Raw genomic sequence first — 21,824 nt, 5'->3', positions numbered from 1 at the left:
ATGCTAAAGCTGAAACTCCAATACTTTGGCTACCTCATGCAAAGAGTTGACTCATTGGAAAAGACTCTGATGCTGGGAGGGATTGGGGGCAGGAGGAGAAGGGGACAACAGAGGATGAGATGGCTGGATGGCATCACCGACTCAATGGACATGAGTTTGAGTAAACTCCAGGAGTTGGTGATGGACAGGGAGGCCTGGCGTGCTGAGATTCAATGGGGTCGAGAAGAGTCGGACATGACTGAGAGACTGAACTGAAGTCTGGATCTCTTTCTTCCCTCCCCAGCCTGATAAAATCTGCTCTCAGGCAGCTTTAGAAGATTAGACAGACTAGTTCACAGTGACATGTCATTAACTGGCAAATGCAGTAGTCCTCAAAGGAATCAGTAAGAGCAGAAAGCTCAACATCAACAGCAGCCCTAGAGGAGACATCCCGAGTGGAAAGTTTTCCAGGCATTTTGCAGAGAACCACCATTCCCGTGTGTCTACTTCAGGACAGCCATCTCTGGAACCGCCTGGGAAAAACCTTTTCCCTCAGTCCCACCCCCGAGCAAAACCCTGACATTTTTGCTTCAGCAAGATAATTAGAGACTATTGATTACATTCCTGAAAGCTCAAGGTGTTCAACTGCATCCTTAACCTTGAGAGGTGATCTCCTGGAGGACAGCCATCAGAATTTCCCAGGGGGCGGGGGGTGTTTACAATCATGTTACCTTGCTTGGGTTGCAATGCTCCAATGCAGTGCTTTGCAATCACCTAGAAATCTTACTAAAATACAGATTCAGAATCAGTAGGTCTGGGGGGTGGGAGGACAGGGTGGGCTGAAGTTCTGCAGTTCTAACATCCCAAGTGAAGCCCATGCTGCCTTGATGTACTTGAGTACATGTCTAGGATAGACAGCTCCTCTCCAAAGCAGAGAGTAGGAATAGGTTACTTCACTCACATATTGTTTCCTCTTCTGTAAACCAAGAAAAATAATCTGTGTGTATGTGTGTGCTCAGTTGTCTCTGACTCTAGCCTGCCAGGCTCTTCTGGCCAAAAGATTTTCCAGGCAAGAATACTGGAGTGGGTTGCCATTTCCTTCTCCAGGGGATCTTCCAGACTGAGGGATCAAACCCGCATCTCTCACGCTCCCTGAATTGGCAAAAGGATTCTTAACTGCAGCCACCTGGGAAGCCCAAGGAAAATAATACTTAATCTCAAAAGAGGTTACAAATGCTGGATGATCCAGAGGGGCTCCACAATAACTGTTAATTTCAATAGCAGATTCCCTACTCTTCAGCGGTGTAGATAACTGTTAAATTCACCGCCTAACCTACCTGCCCCATCCCCCCAATGCTAAGGTCCCTAGAAGAAATTACTAAGAATGCAAAGCACAGAAAACCCTCAAAAACTAGAAAAGCCATAGAAAAGTCTTTATCATCATGTAATCTTGCATAATCTTCATTCTGGAGTGTGAAGTCAAGTGGGCCTTAGGAAGCATTACTATAAACAAAGCTAATGGAGGTCATAGAATTGAAGCTGAACTATTTCAAATTCTAAAAGATGATGCTGTGAAAGTGCTGCACTCAATATGCCAGCAAATTTGGAAAATTTAGCAGATGCCACAGGACTGGAAAAGGCAAATTTTCATTCCAGTTCCAAAGAAATGCAATGTCAAAGAATGCTCACATTACCATACAATTGCATTCATTTCACATGCCAGCAAGATTATGCTCAAAATCCTTCAAGCCAGGCTTCAGCACTACATGATCTGAGAAATTCCAGATGTACAAGCTGGATTTAGAAAAGGCAGAGGAACCAGAGACCAAATTGCCAACATCCACTGTATCATCAAAAAAGCAAGAGTTCCAGAAAAAAATTTACTTCTGTTTTACTGACTACGCCATGCATTTGACTGTGTGTATCACAACAAACTGTGGAAAATTCTCAATGAGATGGGAATACCAGACCACCTTACCTGTCTCCTGAGAAACCTGTATACAGGACAAGCAGCAACAGTTAGAACTGGACATGGAACAACGGACAGGTTCCAAATTGGGAAAGGAGTACATCAAGGCTGTATATTGTTACCCTGCTTATTTAACTTCTATGCAGAGTACATCATGAGAAATGCCAGGCTGGATGAATCACAAGCTGGAATCAAGATTGCCAGGAGAAATATCAATGACCTCAGATATGCAGATGATACCACTCTAAGGGCAGAAAGTAAAGAGGAAGTAAAGAGCCTCTGAAAGGTGAAAAAAGAGAGTGAAGAAACTGGATTAAAACTCAACATTCAAAAAACAAAGATCATGGCATCTGGTCCTATCACTTCATGGCAAACAGATGGGAGAAATGTGGAATCAGTGTCAGATTTCATTTTCTTGGGCTCCAAAATCAATGTGGACAGTGACTGCAGCCATGATATGAAAAGATGCTTGCTCCTTGAAAAAATAGCTATGACAAACCTAGACGGTGTATTAAACAGTAGAGACATCAACTTTGCCAACAAAGGTCCATATAGTATCAAAGCTATGGTTTTTCCAGTAGTCATGTACGGATGTGAGAATTGGACCATAAAGAAGGCTGAATACCAAAGAACTGACGCTTTCGAACTGTGGTGCTGGAGAAGACTCTTGAGAGTCCCTTGGACAGCAAGGAGATCAAACCAGTCAATCCTAAAAGAAATCAACCCTGAGTACTCACTGGAAAGATTAATGTTGAAGCTCCAATACTTTGGCCACCTGATGCAAAGAGCTGACTGGTTGGAAAAGACCCTGATGCTGGGAAAGAGTGACAGCAAGAGAAGCGGGTGACAGAGGTTGAGATGGTTGGATGGCATCACTGACTCAATGGTCATGAGTTTGAGCAAACTCAGAGAGACAGTTAAGGACAGAGAAGCCTGGTGTGCTGCAGATCATGGGGTCGCAAAGAGTGGGATACAGCTTAAGAGACTAAACAACAACAATCTTGCATAACTACAAATGCATCCCAAAATAGCATTATCCTTTATTTGTCCAAGTGATTTATAACATTAAGATCTACTACACAATTTCCCAGCTCTGAAATTCCCAAACTTCAGTTTGCAGGGAAAGAAACCATTTCTAAAGAGGTCAGCATACCTAGATTTAACCAAAGTAATGCTCAAAATTCTCCAAGCCAGGCTTCAGCAATACGTAAACCATGAACTTCCTGATGTTCAAGCTGGTTTTAGAAAAGGCAGAGGAACCAGAGATCAAATTGCCAACATCCGCTGGATCATGGAAAAAGCAAGAGAGTTCCAGACAAACATCTACTTCTGCTTTATTGACTATGCCAAAGCCTTTGACTGTGTGGATCACAATAAACTGTGGAAAATTCTGAAAGAGATGGGAATACCAGACCACCTGACCTGCCTCTTGAGAAATCTGTATGCAGGTCAGGAAGCAACAGTTAGAACTGGACATGGAACAACAGACTGGTTCCAAATAGGAAAAGGAGTACATCAAGGCTGTATATTGTCACCCTGCTTATTTAACTTATATGCAGAGTACATCATGAGAAACGCTGGACTGGAAGAAGCACAAGCTGGAATCAAGACTGCCAGGAAAAATATCAATAACCTCAGATATGCAGATGACACCACCCTTATGGCAGAAAGTGAAAAGGAACTAAAAAGCCTCTTGATGAAAGTGAAAGTGGAGAGTGAAAAAGTTGGCTTCAAGCTCAACATTCAGAAAACGAAGATCATGGCATCCGGTCTCATCACTTCATAGGAAATAGATGGGGAAACAGTGGAAACTGTGGCTGACTTTATTTTTTGGGGCCCCAAAATCACTGCAGATGGTGACTGCAGCCATGAAATTAAAAGAAGCTTACTCCTTGGAAGGAAGTTATGACCAACCTAGATAGCATATTCAAAAGCAGAGACATCACTTTGCCAACAAAGGTCCGTCTAGTCAAGGCTATGGTTTTTCCTGTGGTCATGTATGGATGTGAGAGTTGGACTCTGAAGAAAGCTGAGCGCCGAAGAATAGATGCTTTTGAAGTGTGGTGTTGGAAAAGACTCTTGAGAGTCCCTTGGACTGCAAGGAGATCCAACCAGTCCATTCTGAAGATCAGCCCTGGGATTTCTTTGGAAGGAATTGATGCTAAAGCTGAAACTCCAGTACTTTGACCACCTCATGAGAAGAGCTGACTCATTGGAAAAGACTCTGATGCTGGGAGGAATTGGGGGCAGGAGGAGAAGGGGAGGACAGAGGATGAGATGGCTGGATGGCATCACCGACTCGATGGACGTGAGTCTGAGTGAACTCCGGGAGTTGGTGATGGACAGGGAAGCCTGGTGTGCTGCGATTCATGGGGTCGCAAAGAGTCGGACATGACTGAGCGACTGAACTGAACTGAGTGTATTTAAGCTTCTTCAACATTCAAATTTCCTTTTCCCAAAAGTCAGATTCCACCCTGCATTGACAATGACTCCTGAAATACATTATACAGCTGTGTGACAAACTTAGAAAAATGTATTTACTACATGAACCAGAACAGTTTTACACTCGGAATTCTTTGTCTCAGGTGAAGAGGCAAAGCTTCTCTACATTTCTACATTTTGAAAAGCAAACCACAGCTCTATAAATGCCAGGATAAATATCAACATTCCCTGGCATGCATTCATCTTTTAACCCCAAAAACCAAAGTATGTGAGCCAAATGAACATAATTACATAAATATCTGGCTCCAAAATAATCTACAGTGTGTTGTACATATATAGTGTATAATTTTTTTTTTTTAATTCTCTCCCTTTTTCTCACTTTCCCCACCCTATACCCAGAAAAACTCATATTTAGGGAAAGCCACACCTATCACTAAGGGTGACCAACCTTTCAAAAAAACAGTAAGAGCAAACATTTAGAGCCATTTAAACCCCAAGGAAATGCCAGGGCACTGGAAAGTTCTAACCCTCAATGCAAATGAAGCTACTGGAATTTGTAAGGAGCAAAATAAACAAAACAATTAAGCTATTAGCATATCTCCTAGGAGACAATCTGGCCTTCAGAGAAGAGCAAAGTCTGATCCCACTTGGGCTAGGTGAGTGGTTAGTTTGACTACCGAAAAACAAAGGCATTAAATACTCCTCTTTCAACCGGGATAGATAAAAACTTCCTCAAGAAATTTTACATAGCTGAACAAGAAAAACCTTCTTACCGTATGTTAATCTGGCAGCGATCCTTTATATCACCAAAACCTGCCTAACCACTCTCCTGCAACAGCGTAGAAAAGCCCTAAACAGAGGTCACCAGTCACACCTGATATTAAAAGTTTCTGTTTGGGGATGGGAACTTTTCCTTAGAAAGGGGACTGGTGAATTTTGTCCCCATTTCTGGCTGCAGAGTTGCACCAGCCCTTAAGGGGACAAGTTAGGACTGGCAGTGTGGCCTTAGGCAATCACCCCATCTCTTCTGATCCCAGCTGAAGGAAGGCTGGAATAAAAGGAGTGAGGGTCAGGTGCAGAAGCCCACCCAGCTCCCATTCAGTCTCTGGTTTCTACAGAAACCAAGCTCAACTTGTTAATATCCTGTTCTATTAAAAGAAAACACAAAAGGAAGCCCTACTGGTTTTATTTGAGGGGGCTATTTTTATCTTGGAAACACTTCCAGTTTGCAATGAGTTAATCACCTACTTTAAATCACTCATCAATTCAATGGCGCCTGCATCGATACAACCATTCAACCTCTGTACCATTTTGGCCTAGTGGGAAGTTTGGTTCTATGCAACAAATTCTCTGATGCTGCTTCGTGCCAGATGTCAAGAGTGGTAGTGAAAATATAAAAAGTAAGCGTGATGCAGTGGCCCCTCAGGGAGTTTACAGCCCAGTGAGACAGAACAATAAGTATATTTATTGAAATAATATCACTCAAAAATCTCCCATTGGTAGAAGGGCCCCAACTTATCTTGCCTGTCTCATCCATGGAGTTCCTGGTGTGCAAGCGACCCAAATCTCCTCACTCCAATTCTAACTGGTGATCACAATACATATATTCCCTGACTCTGTGAGTTAGCGGACTTCTCCCCTTCTCTCCTGCCTCATCTTGGAGGTCCCTTCTATACTCTGGAAGGCTTAGAATACCTCACCCATCCACCTGGAGCTGATTGAACATGGAAAACTTATACTCCACAAAGCTCAAAAGGTGCCTATCTGTCCATTTTGTTGGATGATGAGTTCCAGTACAAAGATTTCATGAGGACAGTCTGAATTTGGAGGCCCTATGAATTTCAAATATCCTCATTCACCCCGTCCTCCAAAACCACCTGCAATTTAAAGATAAGGAAAAAAAAGCCTATTTTCTGCTTCAAAATCCCGTTTCAACTCCTTCAATTCCTTCTCCGATCTACTATCTCTGCCTATTTCTCAAACATCTACACTTAGGAAAATCACTGGTAACCTACACAATAGATGTAGCTTTCTGGGAGAACTATTTTCACAGACTGAAAGAGCTGCAGGGGGAAGGCTGTCTGCCCTGGTTTCAACATTATAGCTGGCTGGCGAGTGAAGAAAGCCATGCTGATGGGCAGAATGACTCCCCAGCTTTTGGTGAATGAGTGGCTCTCCTTTCAGGTGCCCTTTGAAGCATCTCTCTGCTTCTTCCCCTTTCTGTCCTCACTATTCCATCTTCCAAAGGACATGCTGAATGAAGTGAGGAGTGACACCTACATCAGACAACTTCAGCATTCACACCGAAATCAAAGCTCCAGTGACGTTTGAATTGCACAGCTCTTTCATGGATCCCTTCCTCCCCTGTTTCATTCCATTAGCTGAATGGCTAAGAGCTGCAGTTTACTTGTGTGCATTTTAAGAGTGCTTCACTGTGTTGGCAGTTCTGCACTCTACTTTTGTCCCTCAAGATAAAAGCCTAGGGAGCAGTTTGAACAAATGTATAACTCACAGCAGAAGGAAATGCAAGCATTTCTCCTCCAATACTATATTTAAAAATAGTACTATATACACCAAGTATGTGTGCGTGTGCGCTTAGTAAGCTCAGTCGTGTTTGATTCTTGCAACCCCATAGACTGTAGCCTGCCTGGCTCCTCTGTCCATGGGATTCTCCAAGCAAGAATACTGGAGTGGCTTGCCATTCCTTCTCCAGGGGATCTTCCCAACCCAGGAATCAAACCTGGGTCTCCTGCATTGCAGGCAGATTATTTACTGACTGAGTTACGAGGGAAGCATTGAGTATCACAAGTCCCAAAATGGAGGTGGAACACAAAGATGAAGAAGAAACAACTCTACCTGAAAAGTGGCTGATCAGAAGGGAAGATTAAATGTCCATAAACAGTCAGGAGATCTTTGCAGATCAACAGTTCTGGGGTTTTGAAGATATCTTCCAACTAGGAGACTCAAGAAGGTGGAAGTGGGGCTGACTTCCAAGGAGATTTTAAACCATTGGGTTGGGGAAGGGGAAGGAACTGATGGCTGCCAGACATTAGCCAGAGAAAGGTGAGATTATCCAAGCCTGCAAGGGGCACAGCAAGTAGCAGAATTTGGCCAGGAGACCTCGGTGAGAGACAAGACAAAAGGGCAGGTTAAAGCCGCATTGCACAGGTGGAATGCATAGGACTTGGCAGGTGGTAGAATTTTGCAATTCATTACATCTTAGCCTATATAAAACACACCTTTGCCAATGGTCATAAATAGAACTACTGCAAAAACTGAAGATGACTCATAGTCATAGCCCCAAGAGGACAGTGCCTTATTGTCTCTGTAGATGATGCTCATTTCCCACTGGCTGCTGAGTGCTAAACCCTCTTTCTCCTTGGAGGAGGAGGAGAAAGAGGGTTCCAAGATGGGAGGAGGGTGCTCTCCTTCTTTTGGCAGCCTCAATAATGTGTGCTCATTTATACAGTTTTCACTTGCTTACATTTTCTGCTCTTTGCAACCCTCCTCCTCTCAGGATGCAAGATAGATGGAGAATGTGGTTAGGGCTTGGGGGCAGAGAAGAGAAAGCAAGAAGGAAGAGGCTACCACAACTCCAATTTTTTCCTTACACCCCAAGTGCTAGTCTTATAGAACAGAAACAGAGCACAAAACTCTGCTCCAGAGTCCAGTTATTAGAGTCCAGCAATTTCCTTCTTATGTGTCCTCAATTAGTTAATATTAATTTTGTAATAATAATGAATCCTCATCAGGGAAACAATAAGCATTTGAGTGTTTACACTCAAATCATTACACTCAAATGTCAAACCATTATGCCCTTGATTTATATTTGAGGTCTGTACTGGATATATTTCTCTTCGTGATCACAAGAGAATATAAAAATCTAATAAAAGACTAACGCTGTAACTATTTTTATGCTTTACAACTATTCTGAAAAGTCAAATTAGTTGCCAACAAATAATACTGACCATTGTTTCATGGTAACTTATGTTGGTTTAATCTTAGTAAATTGGGAAAGTATCTCTGGGAATCTTACAAAGTTATTTTAACTCAGTACTTTCAACTTTCCTTCTCTGTAAAGCATTATTACATTAGCTTTTCAAACATTTCCAGTAAAATCAGCTTTAGGAGCAAGATCCTAGACAAGAGACTTGTACTCTAAGGCCACCTCTTCTATTAACTTGCCAAGTGAACTTGGTCAGGCTACTTAAACTCTCTGGACCTTAGAGAGTCATTTGGGTGGGCCATGGACCACTTTAGGGACTTAAGAATTCTTCTTCCCAGGAAAAGAAATGCACACATCAATACAGACACAAACTTCAGTGTATAATTTCCTAGACCCCCTCCTCCCTTCTCCTTCAACTCCTTCTGGGACAACTCTCATCTTGATATTCCATGTTTAAAGGTATCTCATTATTGAAAGAAACAATTATTATTTGCATAACCAGCACCATGATACAGGTACAGATCAGAAGAAATGAAGTGACAAATAAGCATGAATTGACCCTGAAAATCCTATCTAAATTTAGGTAGTTTCTGAGTAGAGCTAGGATTGTAGAGTGGGAGGCCACTCATGCCCTGCACACCAAAACTATGAATGCTGAGATATCAGCGCCAGATATTCTTGTGGACACAATGAGGCCAAGTTTTAAGGAGTCCACCCAGTGACCGGAGATGTCTACATTATTCTGTAAAACAAAGCCCAAAAGAGTGAAAAGAAAGCTACTTACTTTGGTTACGAAATACACCCCTTCTTCCAACCCGAAGAGAAGATAGTACCAAGAGCTGAGAGCTGAGTTTTCCTTTATTTAAATGCCAGTGTGATAGAGATAGTTAAGAAGATTGGAATAATTATGTCAAAAAAATCAAGACACCTAGAAGAAACCTATAAACATACAACCTACCAAGACTGGATCACAAAGAAATAGAAAATCTGAACAGATCAATTACTAATGAGATTAAATCAGTAATCCCAAACCTAACAAAAGAATTTCCAAAACCAGATGGCTTTACTGGTGAATTTTACCAAATATTTAAGGAAGAATGAATACCAATCCTTATTGAATTCTTCTCAAAGATAGAAGAGGAAGGAACACTTCCAAGCTCATTTGATAAGGCCAGCATTATGCTAATAAATCCTCAACAAAATACTAAAAAACTGAATTCAGTAATATAGGAAAAGAGAATTCCCTGGCAGTCCAGTGGTTAGGACTTGGCACTTTCACTGTCAGGACCTGGGTTCAATCCCTGGGAAACTAAAATCTTGCAAGCTGTGAGAAAAAAAAGATGAAGAAGAAAAAAAATAATAACAATAATACATGAAAAGTTCATACACCATGATCAAGTGGGATTTATTCTAGGGATGCAAGGATGGTTCAACATCTGCAAAGCAATCAACGTGATACATCACATTAACAAAGTAGAGAAAATAAGTTAGGCAATGAATTTTCTCCTCATTTGTGCAGTTAAAATTTTTCCATTGAAAAAGAGAAGAGAAAAATCAAAGTGAAAGTGTCACAGGTTAATGGATTTTTTTGTTGTTGAAATCTGTGCACAAAGTTAAGTTAATCCTACTCAATTCACAGGTTGTTGAGGCATCCAGATAGCATAGTCTGTGGCACACAGAATAAGGAAGTGACACCAATATGGGTTATTCTGGGAACCATCATATAATCCAGAAGACATGACTTTCATCCAAGACAAAAAAAGTATTTTTGTGTGTGAAGAATGTCTTTCTCCACATGGACAATGAAGGGCTGGCCAAAAAGGCAGAATTAGGCAGTGAACAGCATTGTCCCCACCTGTTCCAAACAGTATCGGTCCACTATTATTTCCTATTTCCAACAGGCCATCCAGTCCAGTCTGGTTTGGCATGATGCACTGCTCTCCAAGTCCGGCCTTAATCGTGAAATGTTTATTTTTCACAAAGCTCCCTTTAACAGAAAAAATTTTTTATTTTTCTTCTTGTTGTTAGTTTCTGCTTTTGCTTTTTTTCGAAAAAGAAATATCAATTTAAAAATCATATTGAGGGGCTTCCCCAGTGGTACAGTGGCTAAGAATCCACCTGCCAAGGCAGGGGACACAGGTTCTATTCCTGGTCTGGGAAGATCCCACATGCCTCGTGGGCAATTAAAGCCTGTAAGATACAACTACTGAGCTCACATGCTAGAGCCTGGGAGCTGCAATTACTGAAGTCCACATGCCTAGCATAGCCTGTGTTCCACAATATGAGAGAAGCCACCGCAATGAGAAACCCATGCACCAAAACTAGAGAGTGGCCCCTGCTCGCCGCAACTGGAGAAAGCCCACGCAGCAATGAAGACTCAGCGCTGCCAAAAATAAACTTTAAAAGAATCATACTGAGGCTCCATAATACAAGTTTGGATTCCTTGTACTTTGGGAGAACAGGGCTTCCCTGGTGGCTCAGCAGTAAAGACTCTGTCTGCCAATGCAGGAGATGAGAGTTTGATCTCTGGGTCAGGAAGATCCCCTGGAGAAGGAAATGGCAACCCACTCCAGTATTCCTGCCTAGGAAATCCCATGGCCAGAGGAGCCTGGTGGGCTACAGCCCACAGGGTGACAAAGAGTCAGACACAACTTAATGACTAAACAACAACCACAACTCTGGGAAAATAGCAGTGGATATATCAGGAGCAATGGGGGCTTCTGTCATACACAAGAGTTCAGCAGATCAGCAGGGAAAACTGGATTTGCACTGAAACTATTCCTGCCTCAGTGTATTCACCTGAGACAAGTTAAAAGAAAAAGTGGAAGGTAGGAACAGTATCTGAGCCCCGGGGCAGCCCTCAGCCACACTAACCCTGAGGGTAGCCATGTGACTTGCTTTGGCCAATGAGACAGTATCAACCATGATGCAGGCACAGGTTAAAAAACTTGTGCACTGTGACTCACTTTCTCTCTTGCTGTTTCTGGGAAACCTTATGACCACTGCTATGTCAACAAGCCAGGACTAGCCCATGGTGAAAGAGACAGGTAGCCAAGACATCTCCACTGCCCCAGCTGAATCCAGGCTAATTACCTGACATTTGAGTGAGGCCCTCCCAGCTGCTCCATCCCCCGTCAAGCCACCAACTGACCACAGGGAGCTGATGAGCTGATCTAGCCCAGAACTCCCCAGTTGATGCACAAAATCATGAAAAATAATAAACCTTTACTATTACCAAGTTTGGGGTGGTTAATTATATTAAAACTCAGCAGACACACTAAGTTGAAAAGGTGAAAAAGCGATGCTTAAGAAAAGCTGAACATCCTGGGACGAAATTCCTAATGAACTTTACATAACTCAGTGGGACTTACTATTGATTTGACTGTATGTCAGCTGTCATTAAAACAACCTGACGTAGACCCCAAATTGCCTACTCCCTAATACTCACCTCAAGACAAAGTTTGCTAAGACTCTGGGAATGATACTGTATGGGCTTTGGAGGTATACGAACCTCCTAAAATTAAATGAATTCTATTTATGTAGGTTTTCTTCTTCTTAATTGTAAAAAGATGTTTAACACTATGAGGAATAAAAAAAAGTATTTATGCACATACAGTCCAGAATTAATGCTATTTTCTACATTTGCTTTATATTTTAATAAAGCAAATAAAACATTTCTAATAATGTTAGTTAGTCTACTCACCTCAGTTCTCTTTCCTCCTTCCCCTCTTCTGCAGCTTGAATTTGGTATCTTTCTAGTCCAATTTATATTTTTAAAAGAATATATACATAAATATATATATATATGAATATATATCCCCAAATATAGATAGCCTTGTTTTGTGTTCTGAAATTTTTCTTAAATGACTTTACACGTATCTTTCTACAATTTGCTTCTTCACTACTTACTACCTTTGTGATATCTATCCATATTGATTCCTTATTATAAATAAGTCACAACATGTGTGCATTTCTTTACTAATGGACATTTAGACTGCTCCTTTTTGTTTGGTTGTGTTTTTATTGTTGTTGCTCTTCTTAGTATAAACACTGTCAGGAAACATGTCAATAGTTTCCAACATAGATTCAGAGGGCCTCAGGACACCCCAAATGTTAAGAATCTCTGACAATCTGATGGGAGAAAGGAGAACTGCCATAATTTGGCAGACATATTTCTGCATCAGAGCACTCCCAAGTCTTGGAGGTGCTATCTTTATCATACTCAAAGTAGTTTAATACTTCTTCATTCAAATGCAAAATTTCATGTAGCAAAGGTCCATATCTAATTGAGACACTAAAAACAACCCTAATTTTTTTGTTGTTGAAAATTTTAGATTCAGACAATACTGTCCAAATCATTCTATTACCAAGTAATATTGTGCTCAATCACTGTCAACATTAACTATCGGTCACACCAATTAAATTACTAAAACGAATAATATGCTATCCTATTTTTTTGTTTGTGATGTACGTAAGGATTCCAGGGCTAAATTTCTTGCGGTTATCTTGTTTCCATTATTTTCTTTTAAAAACAATTTTTTTTTTCAGTTAGGAATATAGTTGCTTATTTCCCTTATTTTCTACTTTTTAATTGTGATCAGACAGCTTTCCAATATGACTTTCTTTTACTGTTATGCTTGATCCCAGTGTGGTATCATCTAGTCCTCAAACATGGTGACATGCAAACATCCACAAACAAGGACATTAAGCAGCTCAGATTTTAAAATGGATTTTAAATCAACCTTGTTTTTCCACGGGAGTACGTAAAATAATGAAGTGTTATACAGATATCTGGACCCAGAAATTTCAAATTCAGAGACAATATATTCAATTGCTTTTGAAAGACCATAAAGTTAGCAGACCTGGTTCATTACATGTAAGTGGAATGGTCCTAAACAATCCCTTTTCCCTCACCACAGTTTGGTTTTCTTACTGTCAAATGGCAACGAAAACCATCATTGGTGTAAGAATGAGATGAAATCACCTATAGGAAAGTCTTTTGTGTGACTTCTCTGGTGGTCCAGTGGCTAAGACCTCGAGGTCCCAATGCAGCGGGCCAGAGTTCAATCCTTGGTCAGGGAACTAGATCTCGCATGCCCCAAATAAGACCCAGCACAGCCAAATAAATAATATTTAAAAAAAAAGAAAAGAAAAAGAGCACCCTTTGTTATCCACTGGTCTATGAGTATCTCAGAAGCAGAGTCAGAGCTTAACTCATCTTTGATTTCCTAGGGTTACCAATGTATTTGATAAGGATTCCTACCTATCAAGCACGTGCGCTAACCTCCTATGCAAATACTGGTCTCCTCTACTTTGGGGTTCAAAGCTCCTTGTCTCCAACCACTTGGGTCCTCTGACAGAGGAACTCATAGCTGCCAAGCAGGAGTCAGAGGCCTGAGCACCCACTGCTGCTGCATATTTAAGTGCCAGCATCACAATCTCAAGGGAACACAAATGGTACCCACCTTGGGTCAAGAGCCCCAAGTACAGAGTGTACACCAAGCCAGCCCATCCTGGCTTCAGACTTTAAAACCAAAGAGAACTATAAAGCAGGTTAGGTTTAAAGCAGTCAGGAGGCTGAGCTGCCCCGCACTGACCAGGGCAGTTCTAATGAGGGCAGGGAGGAACAGTCAGCAGTGCATCTGGAAGGCAGGTCTCTGGAGTCAGGACTCAAGTTGGGTAATCAGGCGATGTGGGATTCTCAAGCCACCACCAAAATACGACCAATATGCTTACCAAGGAAAAGAATTTATAGTATAAAATAAATGGGGAAATACAGAACACAAATTGTGTATTTGCCCCACAATTACAACTACATAAAAATGATGTGCCTTTGGATAGTTTGGAAAGAAACCCAAAGACATGAAAATCATTACCTTTAGGGTACTGACATTATGGAGAATTCCTCTAAATTAATTTTTTAATAATCTCTTAAAGTTGATACAGTAATGAATCAAAAATAAAGAACAATCTTCCATCTCCAAGCCGGCTTTTTTGAAGAGCTCCAGAAAGAAAATTACCTAGTCATGCCTAGACTCTAATCCACCACAGTGGTTTGGTGGAGAAAGACTTATTAGGCAGGGATCTGAAAACCTGGATTCTGGCACCAGATCAGCCAAAACTTCTGAGATTTTATGATTATACAGTGGAAGTGAGAAATAGATTTAAGGGCCTAGATCTGATAGAGTGCCTGATGAACTATGGAATGAGGTTCGTGACATTGTACAGGAGACAGGGATCAAGACCATCCCCATGGAAAAGAAATGCAAAAAACAAAACGGCTGTCTGGGGAGGCCTTACAAATAGCTGTGAAAAGAAGAGAAGCGAAAAGCAAAGGAGAAAAGGAAAGATATAAGCATCTGAATGCAGAGTTCCAAAGAATAGCAAGAAGAGATAAGAAAGCCTTCTTCAGTGATCAATGCAAAGAAATAGAGGAAAACAACAGAATGGGAAAGACTAGAGATCTCTTCAAAAAAATCAGAGATACCAAGGGAACATGTCATGCAAAGATGGGCTCGATAAAGGACAGAAATGGTATGGACCTAACAGAAGCAGAAGATATTAAGAAGAGGTGGCAGGAATACACAGAAGAACTGTACAAAAAAGATCTTCACGACCCAGATGGTGTGATCACTGACCTAGAGCCAGACACCCCGGAATGTGAAGTCAAGTGGGCCTTAGAAAGCATCACTACGAACAAAGCTAGTGGAGGTGATGAATTCCAGTTGAGCTATTTCAAATCCTGAAAGATGATGCTGTGAAAGTGCTGCACTCAATATGCCAGCAAATTTGGAAAACTCAGCAGTGGCCACAGGACTGGAAAAGGTCAGTTTTCATTCTAATCCCAAAGAAAGGCAATGCCAAAGAATGCTCAAACTACTGCACAATTGCACTCATCTCACATGCTAGGAAAGCAATGCTCAAAATTATCCAAGCCAGGCTTCAGCAATATGTGAACCGTGAACTTCCTGATGTTCAAGTTGGTTTTAGAAAAGGCAGAGGAACCAGAGATCAAATTGCCAACATCCGCTGGATCATGGAAAAAGCAAGAGAGTTCCAGAAAAACATCTATTTCTGCTTTATTGACTATGCCAAAGCCTTTGACTGTGTGGATCACAATAAACTGTGGAAAATTCTGAAAGAGATGGGAATACCAGACCACCTGACCTGCCTCTTGAGAAATTTGTATGCAGGTCAGGAAGCAACAGTCAGAACTGGACATGGAACTACAGACTGGTTCCAAATAGGAAAAGGAGTTCGTCAAGGCTGTATATTGTCACCCTGCTTATTTAACTTATATGCAGAGTACATCATGAGAAACGCTGGGCTGGAAGAAGCACAGGCTGGAATCAAGATTGCCGGGAGAAATATCAATAACCTCAGATATGCAGATGACACCACCCTTATGGCAGAAAGTGAAGAGGAACGAAAAAGCCTCTTGATGAAAGTGAAAGTGGAGAGTGAAAAAGTTGGCTTCAAGCTCAACATTCAGAAAACGAAGATCATGGCATCCGGTCCCATCACTTCATGGGAAATAGATGGGGACACAGTGGAAACAGTGTCAGACTTTATTTTTCTGGGCTCCAAAATCACTGCAGATGGTGACTGCAGCCATGAAATTAAAAGATGCTTACTCCTTGGAAGGAAAGTTATGACCAACCTAGATAGCATATTGAAAAGCAGAGACATTACTTTGCCAACAAAGGTCCGTCTAGTCAAGGCTATGGTTTTTCCTGTGGTCATGTATGGATGTGAGAGTTGGACTCTGAAGAAGGCTGAGCGCATCACATCAGAACTCAAAACACCCAGGACAGCGTGGCCTCCTTCGGAACAGTTCTTACAGTACTAAGGAGGAAGAACCACCTCCTTTCAGGGCCCCAGAGCCTATGTTACCTGATACTGCAGATCTCCAGGATCAGTTTATTCGCCCTTTGAGGCAGAATGTAATTTCTGGTCACAGCTAAGAGGGACGAAGATGGGTGATCAGGCTGGACACTAATATTAGGTCTTAAAGAAAGTAAAAAATTTTTCTTAAATGACCATTTGGAAATGCCTTAAGCAATGTTCCCACAGTGGCAACTCAGAAAGGAAGATTGACTTTACCCAGATGCATAGTGTCTAAGCCCATGTCCCTATTTTTAGGTACCATCTGTATAAGTAGAACCCGCTCATAGTTCTACTTCTCTGAAGTAAGGTTGTCATAAAGATACATACAAAAATACTTCACTAAGATGCCCCAAAACCTTTCCTCTCTGCCAAAACAAATTCTGAAGTTGAAATTAAAAACACAAAATTTGCTTACCATTATTACAGAATGTGCTTACAAGGCCAAGCTGTTTATTTTTAATACCTTTGGCATTTAACCTTTACCCCTCTATTTGTTCTGTAAATATTAAGTCCCAGCATGTTAAAAAAAAGTAAAATATTAAAACCTGACCATAGAGAAACTCATTTTAATCACATACTGATGAAAACACAAGTTGCTGCATCTTTGTTAAAAAAAAATAGATGAGTCGAACTTGGAAAACTACAACTGTACATAATTTCTATATGATCCCTAATAAAGTTCACAATGAAGCTCTGCATTTGTATAGAGGTTTCAAAATATTTCTGCTTTTTGAAGCTGATGAAAAGAGCTTTCTCAAGTTCTTACCAAGTAATGAGAATCGGTCCTCTCCTCATCAGGAAATTCGAGGTACTCTTTAATTTCATCTCACATGAGCTTGTGAAATTAAGTCAAGGGCAAAAGGTTGTATTCCAAGTTATATTTACGAAAATGCTCGTTATCTAGCCTCAAGGAGAAACCCGGGCTTCCCAGGTAGCTAAGTGGTATACAGTCCACCTGCTAAATCAGGAGATGTGGGTTCCATCCCTGGGTCAGGAAGATTCCCTGAAGGAGGAAGTGGCAACCCACTCCAGTATTCTTGCCTGGAGAATCCCATGGACAGAGGAGCCTGGCGGGCTACAATCCATAAGGTCGCAGTGTCAAACAGGACTGAGCATGCGCGCACACACACACACTCAAGGAGAATCCCTGAAACAGACCTTGAATTCATGAGAAGCAACAGGGAAAGAAGTGATAAGGGAGGTCCATCACAGAATATGGAGATGGTAGTGCCTTTCCACTGGAGAAGGGATTTGAAGTGTTAAGACAACTTACAGCCTCACCACTCATAGCTCTACACAGGTGTTTTTAGCTAGCTCCAAATGGTAGCAGCTGAAGGCAGATTGCCCCTGCCTGATAGCTTAGAGAGTCCACGGGCTGAAAATACCAGGAAACTCCTTTTCTTAAGGGAAATGGAGTGGGAAGGTACGGATGTGTCAGAAAAAATCTAATGCTTTTATTGGGAATGTGGCTAAAGTTTAGACATTCTCACTGGTAAGTGAATGAAAGGAAGCATGGCGGTTTGTAAGAACACCGCTTTGAGATTTACGACAGAGTGGCTACAAACAGCTGACCTGTTTGGCCTCTCAGCGACCATCAGCACACTTTTAAAAACTGGCAGGTCTGGCATAAAAGTCTGGATTTTCAGCTTCTCTTGAAAAAGCAGACAATTTGGTGATGTGGTCAATTGTAACCACAGCCTAGGATCAAGTAATGATATCTCTTCCAATGGGCATACATTCTATATTTACTCTCCAGAGGCCAGTCTCATCCCATCAAAAACCGTATCCTGGCCTCTGCAGACATTTGAGTTTGCATCCACTGACAAAGCTGAAATCCCCAGCAAAACCGAGGAGGAAGTGGCTTTCAGCTTCTGCAACAGCCTGCTTCCTCCACTTCTCCATCCCCTCCATCCACGGCCCCACTGGGCAGCCAAATATTTCCTACTAGGCAGGCTCACCCACAGAAGCCTGTAGACAATGTCCTGCATCCACTCTTGCCCTAACCCTCTACCTCCATCAAAACTTTTCTGGGGACTTTCCTGGTGATCCAGTGGTTAAGACTCCACACTTCCACTGCATGGGATGCTGGTTCAATCCCTGGCCAGGGAACTAAGATCCTACATGATGCATGGTGCAGCCAAAAAAAAAAAACTTTTCTGGGCTTCATTCCATTCCTTTTTGTTTTTGATTTTTGTGTGTGTTGTATTGCTTTGGCTGGGAGGCTACAAGAAATCTGATAAACTAATCAGTGAGAATGGACTAGGTTACCTTCCCAGAAAATATGTTTAGAATGGATTCCAGGCTTTCTAAATGTCAAACATGCCATGCCTTCATTCAAAATAACTTACCTAACTTGTAGGCAGCTTCATCAGATTTCAAGGTTCATAAGTGTATTCCTATGTATTTTTATATAATGTCTGCAATTTATTCACAAGTAATACACAAGCAAAGAGAAGGGACCGTATCCTGAACATATTCAGAGTGATGGCCAATTCAGATGTACTTAAATATGTCAGTATATCTAAGTCACAAAAGCCTTATGAATCATACCTTCTAGCTCTGAAGCACACAGCAGAGGCACACATATGGGTCTAGTTCATTAGACAGTCCAAACTCGTCATGGCCACAAAAGCAGAACTTCCTTCGTGGCTGATGATAAAGCCAGATTCTACAAAGGAAATCTTAGATGGGTATTTTGATTAAAGTCAAAGGAGACTGTTGTGCCCTCTTAACCAATGTGTACAAAATTAGAGAGACATGCAGAGATTTTTTTTGGTGTTTTTCTTCTTTTTCCCCATTCAAGTCACCTAAGAAAAAAAGAAATTTGCTATTGCCTGCTACTGTTCTTGGTTCTCCAAAGATGGAGAAAAGTGTCCCAAAGTGAGGTTTCAGGAGGAAGATATGAGGTAAATAAGCTGTATACTTTGTTCATGAGTCAGAGAATGGCACTTTCCCTATGACTTACAACTGAGTGAGCCTTGGGAGGGTCTTGGGTACAGGTAGAGAGCCTTCCTAATGTGCTACCAGATTTCCTAAGATATCTGAGAGAGAGGGAGAGAGGGAGAAAATCGACAGTACAGGTGCCAAGCTCCTGGTCAATTATACTCTCCCTAACCCTGAGCCACACCCACTGGAGGCAATGTCTTCTCTTCCTGTTTTAAGCAGCTGAGGGATGCAGCTGGGCAGACAGATGTGAAACACAAATCAATGCCTCATTTAGCTGGAAGGGGGTCTTACATAAATAGTAAACATAATAACTAAAGTTTCTCACTATTGAAGCTGCCTATGCTCTGTTCTAAGGCAACTTCACAAATCTAGTGCACGGACTTCATTTTGCAAGCCAGTGAAGAAATGATTCATTTCGTTTTCTGCCATAATTTCTAGATCCAGTAGATGGAGTGACTGATGGCACAGCTCCTATTTCAGGGCAGCCAGCTGTTTCAACTTTTCCGTCAGGGTATCGTGGCCTCAGCAACCGTGTCTGATGCGCTGATAGTCTCCCGACGCCCTACAGTACTGCCATCTGTGCTGTTGGCAGGGAACGCATCAATAGGTAAGTCACACCCCATCCTTTTCGACTGACACCCTACACACTCTGGAAACAACTCTTCCTTAGAACATGTTTCTTCTGCATCCACTTCAACATCCACCTACTTCAACAGCAATGGACTGAATTGAGCGACGAGTTTCCAAGGTCCCTAGAATATGCATCCTACAATAGGTGACGCAGACAGGAAAGAATCCACCTGCAATGCAGAAAACCTGGGTTCGATCCCTGGGTCCGGAAGATCCCCTCAAGAAGGGAATGGTTGGTTGCTCACTCCAGTATTCCTGCCTGGAGAATTCCACGGACATAGGAGCCTGGGGAGTGGGCTACGGTCCATGGGGGTCACAAAGAGTGGGACATGGCTGAGTGACTAAGCACATACACACAGTACTTTTTAGCCTCTACAGCATGAAAAATGAGTCAACTAAGGGAAAGTTAATTTTCTCAAGGTGCCACTCAACTATTTAAATTCAGTAAGATTCTTTAAGCTCTTGACATAAAACACATTGATGTCTCTTTTTTTTTTTTTTTGAAATATTTAACCATGGAAAATAATTATAGCAATTCTAAAGTACTAAGACTCATACTCCTTAAATTTAAGTAGCCATTTAGGCTGTGGCCCAATTTAGGTATCTCCACACTAACACACAGTTTAGGTAAATGGTTTTCTATGAAGGTTCCAAAAATAATGTGGGGTGGGCTGACCTCTTAAACCCTAAAACTGAAAGGGAAATTTTATTTACAGATAAAGTATCCTCTTAGGTAGAAGCAAGGGTGACATAACTTCGGACTAAGTGGGAAAAAAAAAAAAGCTTTGGTCAAGGGTGCCCCTTTAAAGATTTTTGTGCGTTTGTTTTTAATCATTCTTTTGAATAAACACAGCACTGGATCAAGTGCTCCTTTTAGTTGTAAGTTTCTATGTGCCTTTGCTAATTTCCCCCAGCTCCTGCAGGATAGAGATTTTTACATTAGCGCTGCACGGGTTATCATTTTTACTTAGCGCCACTTTCACAGTCACTCAAAAAAAAAAAAAAAACACCAGAAGAGGATCAGCGGAGTCCTAAGTCGGATTAGTTGAAAAGAAGCAAGTGTGGAAACTATGAAGCCTTGGGGTAGAACTTCCCCCCTCCCCTCCGCTGATGGACTGCCAATCTCTTCAAAATAGAGCCCTTGCTTTTGTGCTTTGGAAAGAAAAGTACACACCACGCCAAAGCCCAAGGGATGTGGCTAAGGTTATGGGGGGCGGGGTAGTCGAGGCGGGAGGTTGGGGGGTAGAGGAAAAGTCAGAAACGAGTCAGAAAAAGAGCCAGCCACTTCCCATCAATTTCCCAAGTACCGAAGGAAAAAGAACAAAAAACTCGACTTCCTCCCCTGCGAACCGTCTGCTGTACACCCGAAAAGTGCCAGCCACCTCGCACTTGGAGAAAGGGGAGGGTGGTGTTTACTCGGCCTTTTTGGTGGAAAGACCCTCCGGGCCGGCGCGCAGCAGAGCTCAGGCCGGCGCGGCTCTCAGCTGCCCCGAGGCACCCTCGCCCGCAGCCGCCTGCCCACCGCCAGGTGCTCGCCCTACCTGGCGCCCCGCTGCCTTTGTGCGGCCGCGTCGCCCCCGCCGGCGCGCGGATGCCAGGGGGACAACTGCGGCGCTGCCGGGCGGCCGGGGAGGAGCCGGGTCCGTGGCGCCGGTGCCGCGGGCGGCCGCTCCTACCTTCCCAGCCCGGAGAAAGGGATGCCCATCCCCTCCCTGGGGGCCGTGCCCCTGAACGCGGATCTCCCCAGCTTCCGACAGCTGGCAGCCATAGCCAACCAGCCTCGAAAAGTTTGGCGACGCCGAAAGCGACTTGAAAGAAAGTTTTCCTTGCCCCCCCCCCCCCACTCCCTCTCCCCCAGCCCGGGTGGAGGAAAAGCGGCAGGAAATCAGGACTCGCGACGTGCCGACTCCGGCGTCCACCTTCTCCACTCCCGGCCTCGGCAGCGCGCCCAAGGTGGGTGCCCCGCGCCCGGGCTTCCCGCCCCATCCCCGGGTCCGGCGTCCCGGGACGCCGCGCGGCCAACTC

The 21,824-nt window shown here is 42.6% G+C and overlaps 1 protein-coding gene and 1 long non-coding RNA gene across 4 annotated transcripts in view; both read right to left on the bottom strand.

Annotated features, from left to right (window-relative positions):
* Positions 1-21,820, bottom strand: part of LOC129621394 (uncharacterized) — a 42,599-nt gene extending 20,779 nt beyond the window's left edge. The window contains exons 1-2 of the long non-coding RNA XR_008699324.1: positions 16,990-21,820; positions 16,230-16,296 (exon numbers count right to left, since the gene is read on the bottom strand). This is a non-coding gene — a long non-coding RNA (uncharacterized LOC129621394). The remainder of the gene's footprint in view (positions 1-16,229; positions 16,297-16,989) is intronic.
* Positions 1-21,824, bottom strand: part of MYO1E (myosin IE) — a 216,949-nt gene that overhangs the window by 194,723 nt on the left and 402 nt on the right. The window lies entirely within an intron of this gene.

The sequence above is a fragment of the Bubalus kerabau genome, chromosome 10 (assembly GCF_029407905.1).
Source record: "Bubalus kerabau isolate K-KA32 ecotype Philippines breed swamp buffalo chromosome 10, PCC_UOA_SB_1v2, whole genome shotgun sequence".
Lineage (NCBI taxonomy): Eukaryota > Metazoa > Chordata > Mammalia > Artiodactyla > Bovidae > Bubalus > Bubalus kerabau.
The sequence above is the reverse complement of the archived record's forward strand: the minus strand, read 5'-3'. Positions and strand labels throughout refer to the sequence as shown.